Genomic DNA, 14,563 nt, shown 5'->3' with positions numbered 1-14,563 from the left:
AAACTAAAGCCTAAACTATTTAATCCTTTTATATTTATTAATTCAAAATAAAATGTTTCTCCTAGTTAGTTGCAAAAATGATGAGCCAACTGTTTGTTAGTTTTAACAAGTTTGTACATATTACTTGTCTAAATATAATGATTCCGTGAATAATGATTTTTCGTCGAGAAACTTTCAAGCTTGAACAGTAACTATTAAAACTTATATATAATGTTAAGACTCATTTGGTATGTACATATAACATATATCCTTATTGTTTTAAATGATCTGCATATTTAATTTTATGATCATGTTGGTTTACAGATTTGGTCTCTGTGTCTAGTCAGCATATGACAATTTAGTCATTCGTATCTTAATTTTTATTTGTTTACAATTACTTTTATCATTGCATGTTTAATTGTTTTTAAAAAGACATCGTAAAATTACATGCGAATGTATCAAAATACAAATTTGGCAATACAAAAATAAAAATCATAGAGCTATCAAAACTTATTGTTTAGTTTCTGTTATTAACAAAATTCATGTTGATGGGTAGGATAACTAATTTATAAATTACGCGTGTATTTGAATAAAAACGCATGAATTATTGTTTAAGAAAGTGAGAATTTTTACAAATATTTGCAAATGCTAGGAACAAAAAAAATTGACATATAATCACACGTTTAATTTGTCGCGTCTGGTCTTTATGCCAGGAATCACTATTATAAACATATTAACGTCGTTACAAATTCATTATAACAAACAAGCTAAATAAGTGTATAGATGGAACATTGCAAAAATAAATGAGCAATTTATCAAGTCGAATAGACTGTTTAAAAAAACCCACACATAACGAGGGTATATACACATCATACACAAATTAAATATCATTTGTTAGTGTGTATTGTTCGTTACCTAAAACTTCGGAGGATATATGTGTACTACATGGGAAAATATCTTTTTTGTGAGGTAGAGGATGCTTTTTACTTGATTTATTTATCAAAAAAAGCCTTTTTGCAGCGCTTGAATATGAATTATTTAATTATGGTATCTGTTTAAATGAGTTTCTTTAAAATTGTCATACAATCAATTTTATCTACTTTTATCATTTAATATTTATTCGTTTGATGAGATATCGGCGCTTCTGACTGGTCGAAAAATTTCTTTGATACCTGTATCAAAAAAAAAATTGCTGGATCTACTTTTCTCAACTGTTCTGATCTAACTCTATTTATAGAACGGGAATTTCCAAAATAAACACTATCTACAAATTTCAAAGTTGTGTCTGTTTTATTGTCAGCAAACAAAAAAGAACTTTCTAAACATAAAAACTTGAAAGTTTAACCTTCAAAAATAAACAAAACACATTATTTGATTCACGAAACAGAAAATTAAGCGTCTTCTCACGATTACGTCTGCTTGAGATCAATCAATATTTACAGCGAGGCTGGCTGTTCTTTCTCCAGGAATATTAACTATTTTCGTCCACGATCGCCTCTCCTTGGATGGCTATGGCCAGTTGCATATCTCACGATCTCACATGAAAACTAGTTTTATTACGAGTTTTTCTGCACAGTGAATAATATCACAAGCTATCGCATGTATTTTCCTATCGTGTTCAATTCGACCGGTTCAGATTTTAACTCACTATTTGTGTTTAATCCATTGAATTCAGCTCAATAGCTCTGCGGCAGTTTAAGGCGCATCTATTTTGAATATTGTTGCTGTTGTTGTTTTGTATTCATACGCGCCGCTTCATTTACATTATTCACATTTTTTATCAATGACACTTCACATTTTTTATTTGAAAATGTTTTATTAAATGATAAGAAATGAAGATAATAATGTTTCTATTGATCGATGTATCAAAGAAAAAAATTGACCAGGAAACTTTTTCATCAATGCGCTACGCGCATTGATGGAGTTTTCCGGTCATTTTTTTTCTTTGATACGTCGATCAATAGAAAAATTAGTATCTTCATTTACTAAATCATACTTAAGTTGGTATACTGCGCGAATTTATGATTTCTTAAGAAACAAATAAAATACACTTGTTAATTATAATGCATGTCCCTTATCCACTCCTTGTTAATAGAGACCACGATGAATTGTATCACAATTAAAATCCTTGTTTTAACGGAATTATTAAGAATGTCACTGACCAGTTCCTTGTTTTATTGTAATTGATCATCCGGTAATAGAAAAAGAGATTCACATCCATGCGTTGATATTTATTAGTCTCATTCAAGGACAACACGAACGGATTTTTTGTTAAATAATTCAACAAATAATAACGTACATGCCATGCTTTACAAGTGGGAATGCTCAAATTCTGCAATATTACTACACATTCACATGTCTTGATATTGATTAGTCTCATTCAAAGATAAGACGGTAAGTGTTTTTATTAAACAGTTCAACAAATAATAACGTACAGTCCAAGTTTAACAAGTAGCTATACATTGGGAATGCACGGGCTTATCTTTAGTGTGTAACAAAAAAAGTTTCGGAAAGCTAATCCTATGTTATGTAGCATAATCAAAAATACAGATACACATTACGATGTAGCATAGTGTTCATTTGTATCTTTCCAGTATTGATTGCATTGCACAAGAAAGCTTATTCATTAACGGCATGTGTTAGACGAACAAATAAATGGCATGTTGTAAAACGTTGTTTTTTCTTCTTATATTAATAGAATATCGTCAATAAAATAAACCAATAGTAAACCTGTATACTTTTTTTTAAATAATAAAATAAAAAACAAGAAACAATGTTAAGTATTTGTTTACATGCTAACATATAGAACAGTTCATTTACAACACGTACGTAACAACGTCGCACACGTAATATATAAATTATTTAACACATAATGCAGGAAACATAGCTAGTATTCGATTTTTACCTGGCAATTGTATAATACGTGAGAAAAAATACGTTAGCCTGATATTGGGATATTTGGACTTGTGAATTGTGAAATTCATGGCTCTACCACCCCTGGAGTGCAACGGGCGGGGCCAAATATGCCAAAAAAAAAAAAGCCAAGTTTTCAAAAATGTTCTTTTCTACTTCCACACATGTGATGAAAAAACTGAATGCATGGTTATGATGTTCATGAAGCCTTCTACTGAAATTGTGAAATTCATGGCCTCTGGTTCAGGGGTTCAGGCTCTAGGGTGGGGCCAATGTTGCCAAATAGTAAAAATGTATTTAATCTTAGAAAATCTTCTTCTCTACTCCCATTTATATTTGTAAAAAAATAAATGCATGATTATGATGTCCATGAGGCCCTCTACGAAAATTGTGAAATTCATGACCCCTTAGTCAAGGGTTCAGGCTCTAGGGTGGGGCCAATATGGCCAAATAGTTAAAATGTATAAAATCTTAGAAAATCGTCTTCTCTACTCCCATATATATTTGTTAAAAACTAAATGCCTGATTATAATGTCCATGAAGCCCTCTACCAAAATTGTGAAATTCTTCACCCCTTTATTAGGGGTTCAGGCTCTAGGGTAGGGCCAATATGGCCATATTGTAAAAATGTTTTAAATCTTAACAAATCTTCTTCTTTACTCCCACACATGTGGGCAAAAAAACTGAATAAATGGTTATGATGTCCACTAACTCCTCTACCTAAATTGTGAAATCCATAACCTCTGGGTCAGGGGTTCAGGACATTAGGTGAGAGGGGTGGGGGCAATATGGCAATATAGTGTTAATGCATATAATGTTTAAAATTGTCTTATCTATTCTCACACATCTGTATTAAAAACTGACTTATAATTATGTTTACCAAGAAGTCCTCTACTGAATTTTGAATTTTCATTTCCCCTGGAGTATGGGTTTTGACTCTAGGGCAGGGCCAAAATGGATGTATAGGTTTTAATGCATATAATGTTAAAAAAACTATCTTCTTTACTCCCAAACACCTGAAAGGAAAACTGAATTCATGATTTTGTAGACCAGATCTTTAATTGTGTTGCCACAATTATAGGTTTCATAGTTCTTGTTGAAAGATTTCAGCCAGGGAGGTGGTCGTCATTTCAAATTCATAATTGTTCTACTCCAGAATGAAACCTAATTAATAAAATGCATATATGAGACTCATCGACAAGTCTGTGTATGGGTTATATGCTACTCAGGTGACAATTAAGGCCAATTGACCTCTTGTTATAGAATATCGTCAATTAAATAAAAAAAATTGTAATAGTAAACTTTTATACTTTTCTAAATTATAAGACAAAATAAGAAATAATGTGAAGTATTTGTTTACATGTTAACATATGGAACATTTTATTGACAGCATACAGATAACAACATCGCACACGTAACATAAAAACAAATCGAAAATGCAGGGAACATTGCTAGTTTATGATGTCTACCTGACAATTGTAATATACGTAAGGAAATATACGTTAGCCTGTTATGGGGAAATGAGGAATTTATATCGAGTAAAACATGTGTTTGGGAGATATGGAAAAAGTGTTTTAAACAGTTAAATGTTTGATTACACGATTGATAAGTTTATACCGATTTGTTCTGCACTGTTATTAACATTTATTAACATTCTATTGAAAAGGCCACTTGCATGGTTTAAAACGTTATTAAAGCTATAGTTTAAAAAGTTCACTTGCACTGTTTATAAACTTTATATCACTGACATGTTCAAAACCAACCCCGTTTTCCGTTTAATAAAGGTATTGGTAAGTGACAGAGACAATCTCAATTAAGTTTGCATTTCCAAACACTCACTTCCAAAAATAAATTTTTAAATTGAATGATTTCATGAAAAAAAATTGAATATATATAAAAAACAATTCACATATGTTATACCTGTATACATGCATTGATATGTAAATGTTAATATCTTGAAATATACACTGAACTACATGTATATATATTCAATAGTAATATATTGATACGGATGTTTATCAAGACGTTTTAGATAAGTCAATCTCAATAGTAGGCAAAATCATCTATATCAAAATGGGATTGCTATATACTGTAGACTGCATGCTCAAATTTTCTAATCGACAAAATGTTGTTACTAATTTAAGACAACAGACGTTAGGCAAAATCTTTATTTGGTATTTAACTTTTTTTTTCTTTTTTATGGTTTTTTTTTTAATAGATAGAAATGTCTGCAATTAACGTGTTTTACATCACGATAGAAAAGACAGACCCAAGATTTAAAAAAAAAAGCATAAAAATACGAGATGTTAATTAGTGCTGAATGTACTTCTGAATTAATTACTTCTGTAATGCACACATTTATGGTACAAGTTTTAAAAAAAAGCACTTAGCAGAATACTTGTGTTTCAACCGATGTTCATATCCTTAACAAGAGTAATACTTCAGTTGTGTAATGCTTAAGAAGTAGAAATAGGTCATCCAAGTACAACCAGCACATTGTTGTCAGTAGCATTCTTTGCCATTTACAAAAAAAACTACTTCGTCACTAAAGAAATAAAACATGAGTAACGCTTAACGGGGTGTATTGTTCTAATTCATTTCATCAAAATCAAATTTAAAAAAAAAAATCAAATATCGTTAAATATTAGTCATAGAACATTCTTCATTGATATTTAAAAGAAAAGACTGGGTCGTTTTCTTCTCCACTCCGAGCCCTATATGATCAAAATCCACATAAAATGAAAATGTATAAAAATAGTTGTGCATTATTGGTCGGGTCTGGGTCACCGACAAACTAAAAATAAAACCATGCGTTATTGTCCAAAGAGTCAGAAAATGTATATTCATTTAAAATAAATAATTTTATTTTCCTGAATTTGTGTGCAATTGTGTGTACGCTGTCGTAACTCGCCTGCGAGTTTTCGTTGTCGGCTATGCAGCTTTTGGTTAACAATTTCGAAATACTAAACCTTGAAATGAACGTCACAATTGCCATAACATTTAATGAGATTTAAATCGATTACTGATAGTAACCGGCTTCGATTACAGCTCACCATTGATAAATTACTTTGTAACTCGTACATGGTAAAAACTATAGTTGTTGACTGGGGTCTAGGGCAACGGTTGATCTGTCGGAACAGCTCGCAAACTGTTGCCACAGGTTGACAGATCAACTTTTGCCCGAGACAGTCACAACTGTTTTGTTATACCTTCTTATTAATAACACGTTTTTGACGGAGTTTTTTCTTATATAGTTATATAGTAACTGTTTTACAGGGGTATAAAAATGTCCAAAAGGACTACATTTAATCAATGCTTAAAGTTTTGAAAATATAAATAACAATGTTCAATATATTAAGAATTTAACTGTTTTAAAACACAATGTTAAAGCAGAGGAAAGTTTAACTAATTTTTCTATTATTGTGTATTATTGATTAATTTTTTTTTTTTTAAATTGTGTGTAGTGATATAGTCGCACAAGTTACGTTTCTGGTTGTCTTGTTATCGTATCATCTAACATATTTTGATTGTATATCGGGCATATTATCAGATTATTGGCTGCCGCGAAACATGAAATCAATGTATTTTGCAGATCGCTGACGTGTTTAACAAAAGCAATATACGTGCCTGGAAAAATGAACAAAACTAAAAATCACAGGGTGAATCTTTGCCATGCAGTTTACTAAGTGCTAACTGAAAAGTCTAGAAAGCTGAATGAATGGCATATAATAATATACCTTTTAGTAACCTTACAGTCAAATGTTATACCTTTTAGTAACCTCACAGTCAAATGGCATTTAACTGATTGACACACCTTCATCATATGAATATTTGTTGTCCCTTGTTTTTATCATTTATGTCTAACATTGTGTTGGTATTGCTTGCAATTGATAAGGAACGTTTTTTGTTATATTAGAAAATGTACACAACTACATGTAGGATAGAACAGGATGATTGATACATTATGCAAATGTCTATTTAGTTTTATTATTTCAGAAAAAAAAATGTAGATGCAATGGATATAATTTACGGTGTTAACTAAATTCATCAGGCTTAAAAATTGTCAGAATTGTAGCCCAGGAAATTACCTGAATACCACATGAATAGATATTAAAGAAATTAAACTGTGTAGGACAAAAGCCTGCCAGTTGATTCCCAGTCGGTACAAAGCTATGCCGTAAAAAAACACATTAATTCAGGACTTCTCAGCCATTGGCAAAGTAATGTGATATATGTCCATTTTTATGGTGGCTATTAAGTCTGCTGTCATTAACTTCTGTTTTATCTCATTAAAACTTAATTCATATCATTGATGTTTAAACACCAACAGAAACATTTCTTTCTTGATTTGTTAAAATTTTGTATTTGTGTGTGTGAAAATAAGACTCACATGTGAAAGTACTCTACCACTCTGGATCTTGAAAAAAACAACCTAGAATTTACACTTACCGAAGATGCTTCCATATGTGTAACAGTTTTTCTAGGCAATATTGTAAAAAAGAAATTTAAAGGTCAGTGTCCTTCACACCAATGTAATAAATTAGAGCCTTATAGTGCCGCCATTTTACCAAGGAAATCATGATTTGATAACTCTTGTAGCTGCTTTACGTGAGGATGCTTTCATACAGGTAACATATTTCTGGTCAATTGATTTTTGAAAAGAACATTTTTTTTCCCTTTAAATTCTGCATCCTCAGTAAATGTTGTCCCAATGTTTTAGTTACATGAATCTACCTGACAATGCCTTTTCAGATGTTTTAGCCTTTCTGGCAAATTATTTAAGTTAACAAAACAACAAATCAACAAATTATATAAAATTATGAAATATCGAATTATCCGAAGATAAAGTCAAAGTAAGAACAAACAGTAGGATGGACAGAGAGACAGACAGATAGAATGGAGAGATGGACACTGGACAAACAGTAATAGAAAACCTCTCTAGCGTATCGAGATTCAGTAAGCTAAAACAGGGGTAAAATTGATATACAATGTAACATGTATACGTTCTATGTCCACATTTACCAAAATATTCAAAACAAGTTTTATAGATACATCAATTATTTGCCTTGTGTTCATTCATGATCTTGTGTTTATTGTTTCCTATTCATAATTTGTTTATTTTCTTTTTTCACGGCACTACATATTTTTACCCCCCTTCTAATTATGGCATCTATTTCAATATTTCTCATTTTTATTTGTTTTGAAAATGCGAGTTAATAATTGAAAAAAAATCTGGTGTAATCTAATTTTTTAAAGGAAAATTCCAGCTTTTTTACTGCACACGTAAACTAAAACTATATATTTACACTTTCTACTGCCTATTTCTGTGATAACAAAACGAATCAATTTTGAAGCCTAAAACCAAATGATATCATAAAAGATGAATGACACAAAATGAACGTATCTTTAAGCATAACCGAAAAACGGTACTGGCTGTGCCGCGTAGTTATACATAGCATGTGCTACATGACAAATTACAGGCTTTGATTTATGTTGTTTTAAATGTAAATATTGGAAATAGTATAATAATATAATGAGGTGACACTTTCAGTCGGAGCGTGGTAAAATCTACCATAAAGCCCTTCGTAATAAATATACGTTGAACGTAAAACTATCAATCGTTTCACTGCTACTGCTTAGTGAAGACAAATGAAAGACAATTTTGTTTTTGTTTCCGTAAAAACAGTTAAACTGTTCAATAATGATAAACAAGTTTAATAAAGTGTCTCATTTTTAAATTTTGTTCTCTAATGTATTAACGTTAACCATCTAAGTTTTTTTTTACCCACATTTCAACACAACTTTAAATATTGCTAATATACATGTATCTCTTAGAATTTGTTTCTTTAAATTTGTCAAAAATTCTACGTTTATCAAAGGTTACCCTTACTAAATGCTGTAATTAAATAATAATTAAAAAAATAATATATTGCTGTTTTTTATAAAACTGTAATGAAACTGTTCATGTTTTATCGGAATTCTTAAGAATACCACTTGCCGGTTCCTTGTATTATATGTAATCAATATCCGGTAAAAGAAAAAAACAACAACAACAGATTCTTCGGCAGCACTATATACATGTATTGATGTTAGATATTAGTCAGTCAACCTTGAAGGATAAAACAGTAAGTTATGATTTTTTATAACACTTTTCATATCAACACAAGCCATGTAATACAACTGGCTGTACTAAAAGAAGTGTGCATGTTTATATTTATAGTGTTTTAAGAAAACTGATATAAAGTTACGTACAGCGTTTAACTGGTTGATAAAGCATAAAGTCTACGTGTATATGGCATAGAGTGTATATGTATATGGCATAGAGTGTATGTGTATATGGCATATAGGGTATGTGAATTACAGAAGATGTATTGATTACATAGCACAAAGGTATTATTTCTTGTAAAATGACATATGTTTTCTACGCTGTAGGCGAACGATTATATGGCATATTGTAAAAATTAAATTGTCCTTCTTTTATTTTGCTATGTAAATTATCATCAAAATAATTAAAACGTAAACATGTATTATTAATCTAAATCATTAGAATTTATAAAGGCAATTCATATTAAACCTGTTTTTACATGCAAACAAAAAGAATAGCATATTGACACCAATGTACTTGTAAAACAAACAGTTATCAAAAATGATGTTTGGATTAAGAATAATGTCACGTTTCTGCATGATTTGAATGTACGCTAATTGATATGGTTGCTTATAAAGAAGAAATTGTAATTTCATATTCAGTACAACTACATTACAACTACAACTACAGTTGAACATATCAAGGATAAATTGAACATTGTTTTTTAACACATCGGTAAAATTTAATATTGACAGCATACTCAATTTTTAGCAGGTTGTTTGACACTAATATAAGCTAAACATAAGAATGAGAGTTTACATTACGATGCTACCTGTATCATTATAATACTGTATATTATTGTAAATATGTTTTAATGCAGAACCACGAGGAAAACTAGCTACAGCTAATCGTTGTTATCCTGAATAAATTAACGTTATTGTTAAAGTTTCTATAAATTGAGATGTTTAACAATATTTACCTTTAATAATCTATACATCACTTACGTTAAAACAATTTGCATTTTTAGATACTATTTAGAATCGTTTTATCTGAATAAAACTAAAAAATACTTTTGTTGTCGAAGCATATTTGCTATAGCTAATTTTCACTAACTACTCAGTACATCTCTCTCTCTCTCTCTCTCTCTCTCTCTCTCTCCCTCTCTCTCTCTCTCTCTCTCTCTCTCTCTCTCTCTCTCTCTCTCTCTCTCTCTCTCTCTCTCTCAAACATCCTTACTGTGTGTTAACTTCATCACAATGTTATTTAACTAATTTCGATTATAAACGAAACATTGGCATGTAGGCAAGCTCTCCGTTATTGATACATTACGAGCCCGATCAATGATAAAAGATAGACTTAATTTTATTTCCTGAAACCAGAACTTAGTGTCCAAACAATCTAGATGAAAAAAGACCCCAGAAATATTTCAAGAACGTAGCATACAACTTTGTACTTACAAACAGAAAATTGAATCATGATGGAAATGTCATCCCCTCACTCAATTTGGAGAATATATAAGTAAAATTGAAATTAACGGAGAATTAGAAGTTTAAGGTGTACTGAGCGAACCCCATCCTACACCCTCGCAAATTATGATTCCCATAACTGGCGGGCGGTTGGCGAATTTCCCAGGTTTTGTTGGGTTTTTTTCTTATTAGCTTTTACAGATTTATGTTCCAATGATTATGATTACCCCCCCCCCCCCCGCACCTAACCTATTATAAACTTTCTTGATTTCATTTTTTTTCTTTCTTAACATAACTATTCCCGTTGATATTTCAATGATAAATTTTCATATTCAAAATTCATAACGCAAACTGCAAAAGGCATTATTGCCGGTAAAATTTGAACCCAAAATTTTATAATATATCATCAAAAACAGTCAACATGTGAGCAAGGAATGTGCGTTTATCTACATTATATACTTTTGTAATCAAGTGTTCTGTCATAAAAATCGCATCGGCACAAGTGAATATTGACATTAAATCAAAAATATTTTTATGAAAAATCATCCGATAAGTAATGTATTTTGCAGTTCTTGCTGGGGGTTCATATAAATATTTCGTTTTTTTTAAATATTGTCAAAACATTTCGCACCGCCATCGAAATAAGGCACATTTTTACCTTTTAGGCTCGATTTACACAAAATCGGGTCAATCGGTAGGTTTCCCCCAGCAAGATTCACAGTGGTACTTATTTTCTCTCCCGATTTCCCGTAAAATATACTAAGATTGTTTTTATCTTTCACTTGTGCCAAGCCGTTTTGTATATGCACATACATATCACCATTCATTAGATTACACATAGCAGGGGGAGTCTTAAAACCATTAGTTTATGAATAGTTATTTACCTATTACGAAGCTTTAAAACTGTTGATTTTTTTATACTCCATATCGGTGATATCGAATTTAGTATCACTAGTATTTACAACAGTGTCAATGTAAAGGAATGAAGCGGTTTTATTATGCACAATGAATATCACTTATTACGTTACGATAGATTCCCTAAGAACGATCGAAAGGAATGCAGATCGTGACGTCAAAGTTAACTATGACGTCATATCTTATGAAGTACAGACAAGTGACTTTCTACATATCGCTGTGAAATTAATCGGGCAGCCTTAACATAGCCGCGTGACCGGTACACGTAGTTTACAAAACATACACATGTAACGTTTATATATTAACTAATTTCAACAATCTGTTGAAATAATGCTGCATATAACTAGATATTAAAAAGAATATTAAATGAGAATATTTAGAAAGAATTTGTAGTTCTAATTTACAGTGGGGTACAGTGCTAGTCAGTTCCATGTACAGTGGCGTACAGTGGGTTACAGTGCTGGTCAGTAGAAATGTACAGTGGAACAGTCAATGTACAATTATTGTCAGATATACTAAATCGATTTTCGGGAATATCAGTGCATTTTAAATTGAGTAGTGTTATTTCTCTCGCGGTATAGATAAACGGTTATCTGCATGACATTCAGAAGTTGGAGTTCTATTTACTTTTCGCTATTCACTATTCGAATAGCAAATATAATTCTGTGGTTGGTTCGCTATTCAAATAACCGTAGCAATGCTAAAAACGTATATTCAAAATTCCATATAAACTTCCTTTTTAATAAAAAAAAACAAGTTACACAGAAAAACAATATTACTTTCTGACCGGACATTAACATTGACATGATTAGCTAGCTTGACAAAAAGGTAAGACACTCATCATATTATGTTTCAATTAGGATATCTTTCAAGGGGCTAGCCTGACGAAAATAGGAAATGTCGTTCAATACAATTATAATTGGATATCTTACAAAGGGCTGGCTTACTCCATGTATCCCATATTTGGGCCTTCATATTTGATGGGGATGGGAGCCCGGGAATGCACATTCAACGCTCAAAAGGAATTGGGTTTAGACGGCCATTAACAGATTACATTGTAGGTAGCCTGGCGTAAAAAAGGAAATTTCGTATAATTCAATTATTATAGCATTGATTCATGATTTTTTGAAGTACACTCTCATAAATGCAGCGGTGTGTGCATACAAATTGAGTAACGCGCGTTAGCTTATTTCCTTTTTTTTTTACTTCTTGCCTTGTCTGCAAATGTGATTCATACCTTACAGCTCCTATCTTATCCTAAGGGTAAGTTAATATTAATGGAAGAGACACATTAACAGCCACAAGCGTGAACTTTGATTTTCGCTTGTGACGTTGCAGTTTACAGCGTTCAAAGCTTGTGACGTCATAATAAAACTCGTCAATTTGACCTTTGACTACTTGTTGTATTTAGAGGCATTTGAAGATCACATAATTTAATGGAAAAACACAGTAGAATGTAAATATAATTGGATATCTTTCAAGGGGCTACCTAACATCCTGTATCCAATAATTGGGCCGTCATATTTGGTTGGGATGGGGCCCCGGGAATACCCAGTCGACCCTCAAAAGTAATATGTTTTACACGGCCATTTACAGGCGTAACTAATATGTAAAATCCTTGAACAAAGTTAAACGAATATTTAAACTAATATGGGTCTTTAGTTGACTTGTGTTTATCTTTTGATACCTATACCTACACATGGTGTGTTACTTTTTAACAATTCATGTGCCATATGATGTATGATATATAATGTGAGTGTTATATAAAAATATAAAAAAGTCGACGGTTCAAGCCCCTGGTGTTGCCATTTGATGTGTGTTGTGCCCTTTGGCAAAACACATTATCTACATTTGTCTTAAAATAGTTCACAAAGATAAAATTGGATTTAGCCTGAGGATGGAAGTTAATCTGCGATGGACTTGTGTCCCATCCAGAGGGAGTGTATGATTTCCATCCGATAAACACCACGAAAAAAATGACCTACATTGGTTAGATAAAAAATAAAATGATTATCAATAATGAAAATACTTACAATAAACTTGCTCGTCTCTTAACCATGGAATCCAGATAGCGACTGTAGTTCACTACCGCATCATCGCACAATCGATATTTGAGACGATAGTGCGATAGTTCGATGACGATGTTGCAATAGCGCGATGATGATGATGCGATAGCGCGAAAATGCGATGTTGATTGTGCAATTGCATGATAAAACGATAGCGCGATAATACGATAGCATTAACGCGATGGAGCAATAGCGATGATACGATGATGCAATAGCGATGACGCGGTCATCTATCGCGTCATCTATCGCGTCATCGTTAGTTCGTTATCACGTCATCGTGCCATTGCACCATCGCGCTATTAACTGTATTGCGTTTGTGCCATTGAAAAGAGAAAATGCGCCAGGTACTGAATATATGAACAAATTTCTAAATCATTGACATATGACAGTTTAGATGCAAAACTGTTGCCTTTATTTTCAGTTTCGATTCTATAATGAAAAAAGGGGGGGGTGGGGCAGAACATGAAATCTCACTCGAAGGGAACGTGAATGATTTCCAAAAAAAATCGTAAATATTTGCATTTATAATGCAGCAAATCCTATCGTAATTTATTGGAGTCGCCCGGGATTGGAGAGGTTAATGGGACCTACGTAAATGAAAAAAGTTAATAAGCAACAGTACTTCAAAATCTCTTGAGATCGGCCCTTGTTATTCTATGTTTTATGTAAGTTGTAATTTTTTTTTTTTTTCCTCAATATCTGAAACGAGTCCTGGCCAAGTCTTGCTACATGTAAACCAGTTGAATCTAATATAAAAAATCCACCAAAAAAAATCCAGAAACACAACCAGTATCTGCTTCACCTTTCCTCAACAGATAGAAAAAGGAGTTTTGGAAACCATGCATATTTTAAAAAGACAAACGTCATTTTAACCAACATTGGACCCACAAATGAACATATAATTTTTACAATCTTTATGAAACACCACTTATATTTAAAAATATGATTCAGCTATTGTGCAAATTGTAAACATTGCATTAAGGATTTTTAGAAACTATTTTTTTTATAACAAAAATATACTTTGGTACTTTTTAAACTCTTGGGGTTAAAATCAATAAGAAACCATTACACATTAGGAACAACCGTAAAGGTTCATCTGGCTAGTGAATAACATATTGAGGATTAAAAAACCTATGTCT

Source organism: Crassostrea angulata, chromosome 2, assembly GCF_025612915.1.
Source record: "Crassostrea angulata isolate pt1a10 chromosome 2, ASM2561291v2, whole genome shotgun sequence".
NCBI classification, from domain to species: domain Eukaryota; kingdom Metazoa; phylum Mollusca; class Bivalvia; order Ostreida; family Ostreidae; genus Magallana; species Magallana angulata.
Note: the sequence above shows the minus strand (reverse complement) of the source record.